Genomic DNA, 13427 nt, shown 5'->3' with positions numbered 1-13427 from the left:
TGTATTTTATATAATTTTAGGTTGATATATTTAACAAAGCTTTGCACTACAGGTTTTTAGGTTGTTATATTTAACAAAGTTGTATCCTTACTTGTAATCATGTTTCCAAGATCTCGATCTTAAAATCTTAAGATATTGCAATTTTACTCACCTCCAAGATTCATATCTTAAGAAGAATTGTGTACTTTAGTAAAATTACTGCAAAATCATAACCTTGTGACTACGTTGATTTTGTGCGATCCTGGCCACGATCGGTCATCTTTTGACACCATTATTACAAGTCTAGAATGATGACAAGATGTAAAGACACAACAATTATGATTTGATGGTAGTGAATGTCTACCTTTTGAAATGATGAAATTTTAGATTTTGAGTTTTAAAAATAAACATTTAAGTTGTCGGGTTTGTTTTAAACCATTCCAAATAATTGGCCAAATATGTCCTTAATGTCTAACAAATGTTCACTGTAATAAAGTATAAAAACACAATCATATATGTTTTACGAATATGAAAGAGATTTATTTTTGCAAATAAACTTGCCTACCAAGATATTGTGTAAAAATACTTAAAATTTGTAGTAGTATTTGTTGTTTTAGTAGGATCATGCAAAAAAATTATGATCTTGCTACCCCTCTCATTTCACAAAAATAATTAGATGGGATCTTATAATCTTAGTTACGATCTTATTAATCTTTTTTAATCTCATGCAAATTTTGGATCTTGATAACCTTGCTTGGAATTGATGTTTTTTGGTATAAAAATATTTCTAATTTTTTTCTACTAGGTCAGAGTCATGTTACTATCAGATGGAACACTATATGTTGATAAGATGGTACATAAAATGTAGGTCAAAATCAGATTCATTATGTTAGAATTATTGTATCAGTTTAGGAATTAGTAAATTTCATAAAAAAATTAGTATTATTAGGGATGGACAAAAGTTATCCATCCAAGAATGTCTGACCGACTCAAACATAATTTCATTCTCTGGTTGGATTACATTGAACTATAGGGTCAAATAGATAGTCGAATTATATTGGATTACATTGGACAATAGTTGTTGTATTTTAAAGGTGTCTAACATTGTCAGTCTATGCACAAACAATTTTCTCTTTCACCTGGTCAAGAATTGTGCTTTCAACATATTTCAACAAATCAGGATACTTTTCACACACTTTCCTAAAATGCATAACGAAATTGGCATGTAGTTCTTTTGTGGAAGAATTTATTATACGCATCCATGCATCCATTATTTTTTCAACAACCACACATGTTTTCACCAGTTCTATCCCCCTAAAACGTCTTGTTAGTTAGGTCTCGAATATTATAAACTTGCTTGATATTTGATATATTTTTTAGTCTTTTTCGTTTCAATGTTGCAAGTATATTTTTCGGTTGAACCATACGCAATGTCATGTCAGCAACACATTCCTTCTCTTTCGACATGAATCGACCCACGCTAGGATGACCGGCTAATTTTTCACACAAATAGTGGTTACGCAAACCACATATCACATTAAATCTCCAGTTTTTGTTTGCCACATGTAACCACGAACCTTAAATAAACACTCACATTTTCTTGAACTGGTGTCGTCTCTTTTAAAATTCCGGAGAGGAGTTCTATATTTCCCGCTTATTTCACACGTGATTGCACAAAAACGCGTCTTCTATCTGAACCATTATCGAACCTTTCAATAACCACATCAAATCCAAGTTTAGCGGTCTTCATACGAATCCATTGAAACATTTGATTACAAGATTCAAACTCTTGCTCGTTTTTAAATTGGTTCCCAACATTTACCGCCTTCACGACAATACCTTGGACATCTGGAGAAACAACTTGTTTTGAGAAAACATCGGAGTGCACCATATCTAATGAAAAAAATTAAATCATATAAGCGTCACTACTAAAAACAGAGCTGGAAATTAAACACAGACTATTTCCGAAAATACATCTCCTAAAAAGTTCATATTTGTTCTGAAGATACATTTTCGGAAACGACACTCATTTTTTCAAAAAAAAAATATGCATGATTAATGTGAACAATGCAGTGGGAAATAAATGATATTTACCTGAAATTCTATCTTATATTGCTCCCTTTGATGTGATGAACCAAAAGATTGGAGATTTGGAGTGAAAATATGGATCGAGAATGAAGGGTTTTTTGATGAGGGTTTGAGTTGAAAAACAACAATGACAATAATGGTTGTGTTATCATGCAACTGATTCTAGTATCAGATTATTTCGGAGATGCATCTCCAGAAGTATCTGACATGCAAAGGTGATCGAATATTTCAAAATTCTGCCCAAACTTCCGGCTATATATCTCCGAAAGTTCTACTAAACTGATCAATTATGAATATATTTCATGAAATGTTCCGGAGATGCACCTCCAAAATAAAAATAATGTAACTTATAGGGTGCCACTCAGAATGACATGTGCTAAGTATGTAATGGATGTGTCTGAAGATGCATTTTCAAAAAGATAGGGTAGTTTTGGACTTTCGCGTGATGGTTAAGAAACTTATGGTGGGTGAGTTAAGAAATTCTCTTTTTTCTGTTTAGCCGGAATGGGAAGGGCCATTGGTTTATGTCCAGCCATAAACACATATTTTGATTTTCATTAACTTTTCTCAAATTATATATTAATGAATTTGTACTTTATCCCATTAATAGGGCTGGACAACAAAACCTACTATTGAACAATATACGTCCATTTTCGCCTTTTTTGTAATTGGTTTGGCTGGGTTGGGTTATGACGGATTGCGGGTTAATATAAACCGTTTATTTGGGTTATTGGAATGATTTTTTGTTGAGCCCAATAACACATTTTGAACTATATTTTAAGCAAGGGAATACTCATCAAGATTGATTTCACAACTACTTTAGAGATTTGGGTTCAAACATTAATATTCTCTATTAATTTATCTGATTACTAATTCAAAATCACCCCTAACTTATAAATGGTCATAATATTAACCATGTCTATTGCTATTTTAAGTCACATGATTTTAGCCTCATATTTAACGTGGTTATTAGAAAACTTAGAGTCTATTTGACACTCAAACTTCCAAACTCTCCATTTCAAGAGATAATGTCAACTATTAACTCTTAATAGTAATGTTAATAAAGTTAAAAATGGATTGGCAGTCCCAAAAAAAAATAATGACATGGATCTAGAGAAATATTCTTGGACTCAATATGCTAATGTTTCGGTGCCAAATGGAACAAGGTCAAAATTTTCCATATGTGAGATAAAGAAGAACCGTCTAAAAGTTGGAGTCAAAAGCCAGTCACCAATTAATGATAGTGATCTATAAAAATATCTATTAAACTTGATGAATGCTAATGGAGCATATACGATGAGAATACAATTTCTATTTTTTTAACCAAGCATGATCAAATGGAACCTAAACATGTCTACTAAAGAGTGACATGAGGATACTACTAAGACAGTTTGGCCGAGTGGTCTAAGGCGCTAGAATCAGGCTCTAGTCCGTAAGGGCATGGGTTCAAATCCCATAGCTGTCATTTAACTTTTGTGATCTAAAAAACACCTAAAAAGACAACTCTGCCCTTTAAATTTCAATTGTGTTGTTTGAACATAACATTCGTATATTAAATGAGCTAAAATATAGGACTACTAGTAAAAATTTGTGTCACTATAATGTTTGTTTCGATCGGAGAGAATGGACTTACCTACTCAAGCATAACACCTTTTTGATACAAGGTTTTCCCAAACTCAAAAGAGCTTGCTTTCATTCTAGTTATAAGCTCTAACAAGAGAATGCCGAAACCAAACAAATCATTTTTCTCATATGAAGTCAGGAACCTTGTAAATCTTGAATTTGTGTCAAATTTCTTGAAATCACAAACCTTGCAAATGAAAATAACAAAAACCAAATCTAAATCACAATCATAAAACTGAATCAAAATATTAAAAAATTAACCAAAATCACAACCCTTGCAAATTATACTAGAATAATGATAGATCGAAGTAGAACAATCACTGCTATAAAAAAAATACATACGAGGATGTTACCGTTACTACGGTCCTTCTAAGAGCCGTTGTGATATCTTTAAATCTAGACGCGTGTATATATATATATTATATATATATATATATATATATATATATATAATATATATAATATATATATATATATATATATATATATAATTAAAAAATAAACATTAATTTATTATTCGAATTTATAAAACAACAGTAGTAATATCAATTAATGTTTCATGAGTTCGATTTTCAATGTCTCCTAATTCGTCATTTCTTCAGTATTTTATCACTGCCTTTCATTTTGATTTAAAAAAAGAAAATTATAACACAGTGGTTCATTAAACTAACCGTTGTGATATTTAAAAAAAAAAATAATTTTTAATTTCTTAAAACCTGACGCTTTTTTATATAATTAATGTAAATCTTATATCACCACGGTTGTCTAAACAAACCGTTATAATATATTTTTTATTACTTTTTAAAACATTAAATTTTTTAAAATCTGATACTTTTTTAATAAAATATCATTAATGTAAATTTTATATCACTATGGTTGTCTAAAAACATTGTTATAACATATTTTTTATTATTTTTTTAAAATTTTAATTGCTTAAAACCTGACGCTCTTCTATAAAATTTCATCATATATCACAACAGTTTTGATAAACAACCGTGGTGATATATTTTACTCACTTTAAACAGAGCTAGCTAACTTGTCTTTTTAGTTCCATATTTTCATTTCCATCAAGAAACAATCCCTCAAGAAACAACACGATTTTCAACCATAACCTAACCAAACAAGCTCATTTTCAACCCTAACGAAACAAAACCAGTTTCAACCATAACGATATGTACAACACCATCTTCAAACCTGAAGAAACAACAACATTTTCAACCAAAGTCTTTGATTTCGTACCGTCGAGGAAGGAGCCGACATCGTATTCTTCATTCTTAACTAGCCTTCGGTTTAGCTGTCGACGAGGAACTCAAAGATTCTAACAACATTAATTTGTTAATTTATTCATCACGTTTCCGGTGCGTAAATTTTTTACTGATGCATCTACAGTACCGTCATTTTTCTATTGATGTTTATGTATTTGTTGTTGATGATGCTATTATTGATGATGTTTTTGTCTTGATGTTACTGTTGTTGATGATGTTTGTTGATGATGTTATTGTTAATGATGTTTATTAATGAAGTTATTATTGATGATGTTATTGTTGTTGGTGATATTGTTGATGATGCTTTTGTTTATGATGTTTTTTGATGATCCTATTATTGATGTTGTTATTGTTAATGATGTTTGTGTCTTGATGTCACTATTGTTGTTGATGATGTTTGTTGATGATGCTATTGTCGATGCTATTATTGATGATGTTTGTTAACGATCCAATTGTTGATTGTTTTATGTATTGATAGATGGCCTCTTCTTCATCTAGTAGAGATGAAACTATGTATACAAATGAAACTAGTTCAAATGATTCTCAATCTATAATAGGACAACAAGAAAAAAAAATCAAAGAGGTGCCACAATGGTAGCTAAATTAACAAAAGTCCGCAACTCGGGTGTCAAACTTATGGTCGAGTTTAGTGTTGTTTATAATATTCTTGATGGTCCTTATTCCTCTCTTTTTAAGAGTTATGTTGCATTCCTTGGACGTAACAAAGTCAACATATAGATGATTGAAAAGATGTAGCTGATGAGGTGATAAAATATCATATGGACAGACGTTTAGGTATATTAATTTTAATTTTCATCGATTCAATATTACTTTATATAAACACTAATACATACTTATTGATGTAAATGTGTAGTTTACCTTTGAGTTTAGTGATTATTCGAAGTTGAAAAAAAAATGGATCACTTATACTCGTATAGCTTTGAGAAGTTTAAAGCCACGACTCACGAGTGACTACATTACGAAGCCTAAGCCTAATATTGAGCGCACGTGGGTGAAATGTCATTTTCTTGACAAGAAGGTTTGGAAAAAGTTTGTGAAGTCTCGTAGTTCTGAGGAGTTCATGGTTAGTACCAATTGTATTTTCTAATGATTTTATGGATACAACCATGAACATTAATATTTTTCTTATGTTTAAAACAAGTTAAAAGTGAAGTAGGAAAGTTGAACAAGTCTAAAAACAAATACCCCCATAAACTGTATCGTGGGGGGATACAAAAAACTTGAGAAAATAATGATTATTGAAAAAACAATAATTAGGAGATGAGGACTCCATAAGTTTTGATCGGGAACCACCTCCACCATCAGGACATGAAAAGTGGAAGATGTCACATCTCAAAAAACGTGATCCTTCGCGAGGCGTTCGCACGCTCGCGGAAAAGAATGTTCGAACAGAGTCGCCACCGAACTTTATTTATTCCAATGAAGGAAATGGAAAATATCGATAAAACCCACAAAAAACAACAAAAAGAAAATGGTTGTCGCAACCAAATTCGGGTTCGGGAGTTGATTATGCAAGACGAAAGTATTATCACATCTCACGTCCATTATACTCAACATTAACCACTTAGTTAGATTTGCGATAGAGTGTTAGCTAATGTTAAATGTGATCTTCTACTTACTCAGCGAGAAAAAGAAGGAAAGAAATTAGAGACTTATGGTTTTTTAATATTAATGTGTCTGACAAGATTTTACAATCCTGCTCCTACGTATCTCCAGGTGCTATGAAGAACTCAAGGCATACGCAGTTATACCCAAAGAGAACTACTAGGAGGATTGCTTTTAAAGAGAGTGATGCTTGAATCACAATTGAGCGATCAAATCTTTACTTGTTGCTCGCTCTTGTAGACTAAAGTCTTTATTTGTTTCGCATCAAAATGGACGTTGCATACTTTTTTTTAAAAATGTTTTCGGAGTCGCACAAGGGTGGAAAACAAGTTTGATTGGTTGAGTGTTTTGTTGGATGACGATTACTCGAATGGCCGAGTAAGGCTACTCGTATCTAAGTACTCGAGAAGAGGAATATAAGGCTCTGGATCATCTTCCTTTTCATCCTTAATTGGAAAAGGATTTAAATAAGGTTAATGTGTTTCGGACGGACGACAAATACTCGAATGACCGAGTAAGTTACTCGTATCCAAGTATTTGGGGAAGGGAATGAAAGGCTCCAGACCACTTCCTTTTTCGTCCAAGTTTGTTATCAAAATGAGGTTTGACTTAAAGTTGATTATAAAAAGAGTTTGGATGTGGCGGGGGTTAGAAGTTTTTTTAACAGATGACAATTGCTCGAATGGCCTAGTAAGGCTACTCGTATCCAAGTAATTGAGGAGAGGAATCGAATGCTGGAGACCATCCCCCTTTTCATCTTTAATGAAATGGTGTTTAATTGAAATTAAGTATTTTGGATTTGATTAGGGAAAAGACAATCGATGTTAGATCGAGGTTTAAATATTTGCGTTTGAATCGCCACAAATGGAATGATTTGAATATTTTAAAAATGATGGAGAACTGGATATGAAAATGGTTCTAATTTTTTGTGAAAATTGCTCGACGTTGGATCAAGTATTTGTTTTTATTCTTTTTTCTGAAAAAGGTTGATTTTAAACTTTGAATTAACAATCAACTGATATAATAAAGTAAATAAAAGCGATAAATTTATTACACTTACGGGAATTGGGGTACAATTTATCGAATAGGGATACAACACAATAATTTAAATAGTATGGGACTAAAAGACAATTGTAAAAATAAAAGAATCTTGTGGTAAGAAGGACCAAGAGAAAGTCAAGAGACTCAAAGTAAAAATAAAAAATTGAAAGGCATATGTAAAAAATCGACGGGTCGATTAAATCGAATTTTCTTTTCATAAAATTTTAAAATAAACAAAATAATTAAATAAATAAATAAGTGACCATAGTAATAAACAATAGTAATAAAATAATTATAATAATAATAATTAACAATGATTAGTAATAATAATTAATTAATAATGGTGAATAATAGATAATAATAATTAACAACAACAACAAAAAATAGTAAGAATAGTAACAATAATCAATAATAATAATTTTAAATGTCAACAATAAATAATAAAGTAAAAAAAATCAATAAATAAAAAAAAATATAATAACAATAATAAATAATAATTAACACTAAATATAATAATACTACTACTAATGATATTAATATAATAATAACCAACAATAATGATAATTAAATAATAATCAATAATAATAATAAATAATAATAATCAACAATAAAAATTAATAATAATGGCAACAATATAAAATAATAATAATAATAATAATAATAAATAATAAATATTAATATGAGATTAATTGTTATGCACTGTCCGTGTAAAAAAATTTACATTGTCAGTGTATATCAATTAAATTCTATTAATATATATGTAAAAATAAATATTAATAAACCATAATAATAATATATAATAATACAATAATAATAATTAACAATAATAATAATTAACAATAATAATAAAATAAATAATAACAATACTTATAATGAGATTAATATAATAATTAGTAGTAATACTAAATAACTAATACTACTAATAATAATAATAATAATATTAAGTATAATTAATAATAATAATCAATAATTAATAATAATAATAAATTATAATAATTTAAAACAAAACAAGAAAGAAGAAAGAAGAAAAACAAGGAAGTGGGAGTTTACATGTATTAGAGAGAAGATTCGAGTAAAAAAAATTCAAACTTTAAAATAATTTCCAATCAACTCTCGACACATGGCAGGGGAGAAAAAATCAAAAGAGAAAAAAAATGTAATTCATCTTCTTCCTCCTTCATTCAGCTCTCTCACATCTCCTCTGTAAAATAATACCAACAAAACTCCCTATTTTTTTACTAAAACATTTACTCTTTCAAAATTCTGATCTCCTCTCTCATAAGTCTACTCACAGTAATAAATAACAACCTTCTCTCATCCATATTAAAATCATTTTTTTAATCTTATTTCTATCAATCACAAAAGCAAAAACAACCAAAGAAAAACCATTTATAACCTCAATTAAACAAGCACACAAATAGATAAAAGGAAATGAAAATTTCCCCTAATTATTTGACGGCAGCGAATTCACGGTGTGTTTTTTTTTTGTTGTATTGAAGTTATAGTGAAGATTGGTGTTGAAGTGTTCTTTGAGTTATAAAAAGAAGGAGAAGTAGCAGATTTGTGAGATGGAAAAAAAGAAAGAAACATGAAGGAGTTAATGTGAGGTTATGGTGGTAAGGGAAGAGGATTATGTGTGTGGATGCAGATACCAGAGGTTAGAAGGTTTTTGGTGGTTTTTGTGTGAGAGAGAGAGAGAGAGAGGAAATGAAGTGTGTTCTTTTGTAGAGATTTAATGATGAGTTTATATGAGAAAGAGTAGATCAAGGTTCAATCCTGGGGTGTTGTTTCATGAAGGAGGAACGGGATTTTTTTTTCTGTTGAGAAAGTGAGCAGTGGCGGAGTCAGATAAAAAAATTTGGGATGACCGCTAACGTAAAATAAAGATTATAAATAAAATATAAATAGTATTTTAAATAAAACATTAAAGTTAAAATAAATACAAAGTTAATTACTAAAAAATTAAATTACATGACTTAAAACTACCTTAAAGTAATGCTTTACGCGTTTCGAGTGACTTGAAATCGTCAATAATTGACTCCGAACTAATGCTTGCACTAATCTCCCTTTCAATATATACTGTCATGCTATCTCCAAGAAACCCATCATCCATCTTATTTCTCAACTTAGTCTTAATAATTTTCATTGCTGAAAAATACCTCTCAGTTGTGGCCGTAGAAACGGGAAGAGTCATGATAAGACGAAGTAGTCTATCAATCAAGAAGTAAGTTTCAGCCTGTCCAGATGCAACCAAACATGAACATAGTTCTTGAATAGTTGATAAATTATTCAAGTTTGATGCTTGACGAGCAACAAATAGAAAATGTTGGAGTTGAAATTGCAAATTATTCTTCTCTTGATCACTAAAATCCATAGGATAATATTTTTCAACTAAAGAACAAATAGTATCAATGTTAAAAGCTTTATATCCATCCTTAGGAGATAAAGAACAAGAAAGAGTTAACAAATCCATTGTCTGCTCACTGAATCTGCTATTCAACTCTTGTAACTGTTTGTCAATGGTACTGAAAAAGATTTCAACTTTAAAGTAATGTTGAATTGTGACTTGATTCTCTTCAAGACGGGAGCGTCCAAATCTTGTTGTTGAATGAACATCATTAAGATCAGGAATCTCAATACCATGTTTTTCACAAAAAGATACCACTTTAGTAAACAATATATCCCAACCATTTTCTCTCAAACCTTGAATAAGATGTTTTGTTGAACGAACCAAGTTCATAGCATTAACTACATCTTGATTTTTTTTGTAAGGATTGACAAAGCATATATGTTATTCCCATGATTTCTTTCATCAAGTGCAAAATAAATATAAAATTAAATGCCTTCAAGTAATTGTAACAATTATCTGCATCCCCATGTTTAGCATAACTCCCTCTATCTTTTGCAATTTTTTTAAAAACTAAACAAGTTGTTTCATACATGTTTATCAAGCTATAAATTGAATCGTAATGTGATCCTCAACGAGTATCTCCAGCTCGTTTCAATGTACCAACTTGATTTGCATCTTTACCAGTTACAATCCCATCAATCTCTAACAAATAAGCAATTTCTTCTAATTGGACAGCTTGTAACTCATCATGACGCTTTGTAGAAGAACAAACAACATTCACAACAAAGATCAGCTTCTCAAAAAATTTATGAACAGGTTTGACTTCTCTTGATGATGTAACTAATGCAAGTTGCAATCGATGAGCAAAACAATGAGCATAGTATGCATAAGGACAATCCTTCATAAAGAGGGCTTGTAAACCATTCAATTCTCCTCTCATATTGCTAGCACCATCATACCCTTGGCCACGAATGTTAGAAACATCAAGGTTATGTCGAGAAAGTATATCACATATTGCTTCCTTAAGAGTTAAAGATGTGGTGTCTTTAACAATTGCCACATCAAAAAATCTCTCTTGTATTAAACCAACTTTATCAACAAATCTTAATACAAGAGCCATTTGTTCCTTTTTTGACTCATCACGAGCTTCATCAACAACGATACAAAATTTGGAACCACCAATTTCCTCACGAATACTCTTTTTCACCCTACTAGAAAGAATTTGCAAGAGCTCTTTTTGAATTTGATGTGAAGTATACTTGCAATTTTGTGGAGTATTTTCCAACACAACTTTTGCAACTTCATCATTGTAGGATGCTAAAAGTTTCAATAACTCAAGAAAGTTACCTTGATTTCTTGATTTGCTACTTTCGTCGTGACCCCTAAAAGCACGAGCTTGTAATGTTAACCAACAAACAGTGTCAATTGAAGTCTTGAGTCGTAACCGATTATTCATTCTTTGACTTGAACTTTGCACTTGAATAACATTTCTAATATGACCATCTTGATTCAATAAGTCTTGACAAGCTTTCATTGCATTGTTGTGTGGTGAGCAAGGATCCTTCCCTATGTGTTTAAGAAAGGAACAATGTTTTCCATTCCTAACTTTCTTCCAATTTCTAAAACCCATAGAAATAAAGACAAGTGATCCGGGACGTCCACTTAGTTTTTTTCTAAAAAGGTAACATGGTAAGCAATATACGGCATCTTCAGATGGTGAATATTCTAACCATGATGGAAATATGCTAAACCAAGTATGTTGAAACCTTCTCGGATGATCCTCGTTACCGAACAAAGGATAGTTTTCTAAATGAATTTGATATGGACCCATTTTAGATAAGCTCTTCGTATTGCATCCACTTGATTTTGTGGATATTGCCAAATCAGAGGACGCTTTCCAGGACCGCGTTCCAAAGAATTTTCAAAACCATGATGCTCTTCAATTGTTGGATTCTCAAGAACTGTTTCAGATTCGGATGTCGGGATTATAATTCCTTCATCTTTCTCTTCTCTTTCAATTTCACATGCTTTCCTTTTGAAAAAAGAATCAATTTTCCTATTATTCATCTTTACTTTTCCTATAATATCATATCAGATCCAAAAATCAATTTAGAGAACATAAAAATTAAAAGAGAAAAAAATTAATAAACTTAATTAATCAACTTTAATCCGTTTTCAAATACTGGTAACTTCACTATTAGAAATTAGCAGCAACAATGATTAAATAAACCTTATTACAGTGTATAACTATATTTGTAAATTACAGTTGTCATACCCCGATTTTGGCCCTGAAATTTTCTTCCCATCAATCACTCGTTTGCATTCTTTCTTCACTCACCTTCATATCCTTCATTCATGATCATATTTACTATTTCATATTTTTTTATTTTTTTATTTTTTTATTTTTTACATTTTTCACGTTCCAAATTTACATTCATATTTGCTTCATTCACATTAAAAAAAATCCATTAATATTGAAGGAATTCTACATAATCATTCATATTTCAATTACGTCATTCATTCATTTACATGCATGATCTTAAAGTATCTCACATGAGTACTTGGAAGTTCTAAGGCAAAGAACAACTATGTTTTGCTACAAGGACACCAACTTTTCATTCACATCCAGTGTTATATTACAAGTCATGAGTTTTTTTCTAAGCTTACAAATTTACATATTGGACATTGGGACCATATTAAAAATCACTCCAAAACTACCAAAAAAACTAATTCCACCATTGTATTTTGTTGTGAAAGACTATGATCACAGTTTGGAATCGAAACATACAAACTAGCTATGCCCCATTAGCAACTGTGACTCAAATTCTTTTTTTTTAAAAATGAGCTGCTCATCTTGTGTTATAAGAAGTGATATCTAGATGCTGGAAAGGAGATGATGGCTTCAATTTCTCCTCACTGAGAAATTTTGCAACGCCTGTTTAATTCATCCAGAAACAAAAAGAATGAAGAGAACGTGTATTATTTGGATTGTTGCATCAGTCTTTGCTCTCACTGAACCTCCTCCAAATATCGCCCTCTGTATCTCAAGCCACACCAGTTCTGCGGTAATTAGACAGCAGTGTAACAGCAGGCTTGGTTTTAGATGGCACCAAACTGTCTTTAACTCCTTCCAAATACCTGCAATCAGCTTCTGAGTGACTCCAACAAGGACTGCCGGTCTTCCGCAAAGTTCTGTTGGAATGCTTCCAGCTCCATCATCAGCAGCAGTACCCAAAACCAAATTTCAAATGAAATTCAAAGATTTATTAGTAGAAATAAAAAAGAGAAAATCACATAAAAGTGTAAGGAAGGGTCATGTTCAATTCACGAATCATACATAGAAATTTGTAGAGCCATTGATGAGTCACTGAGAGAGAAACTCCGTGTTTCTTAGCACGCTTCTCGTGAGTGACTCACCGCCATTCTTCTTCCTTAACGCATCATTGGATTCAGCA

At 31.0% G+C, this 13427-nt stretch overlaps 1 non-coding gene across 1 annotated transcript; it reads left to right on the top strand.

The window, feature by feature from the left end:
• Nucleotides 1-3452: 3452 nt before the first annotated feature.
• TRNAL-CAG (transfer RNA leucine (anticodon CAG)) lies at nucleotides 3453-3532 on the top strand. The gene has a single exon. It is a non-coding gene; the product is annotated as a tRNA-Leu (tRNA).
• The last annotated feature ends 9895 nt before the right edge of the window (nucleotides 3533-13427 follow it).

Source organism: Lathyrus oleraceus, chromosome 4, assembly GCF_024323335.1.
Source record: "Lathyrus oleraceus cultivar Zhongwan6 chromosome 4, CAAS_Psat_ZW6_1.0, whole genome shotgun sequence".
In the NCBI taxonomy this organism is placed as follows: Eukaryota; Viridiplantae; Streptophyta; class Magnoliopsida; order Fabales; family Fabaceae; genus Lathyrus; species Lathyrus oleraceus.
The sequence above is the reverse complement of the archived record's forward strand: the minus strand, read 5'-3'. Positions and strand labels throughout refer to the sequence as shown.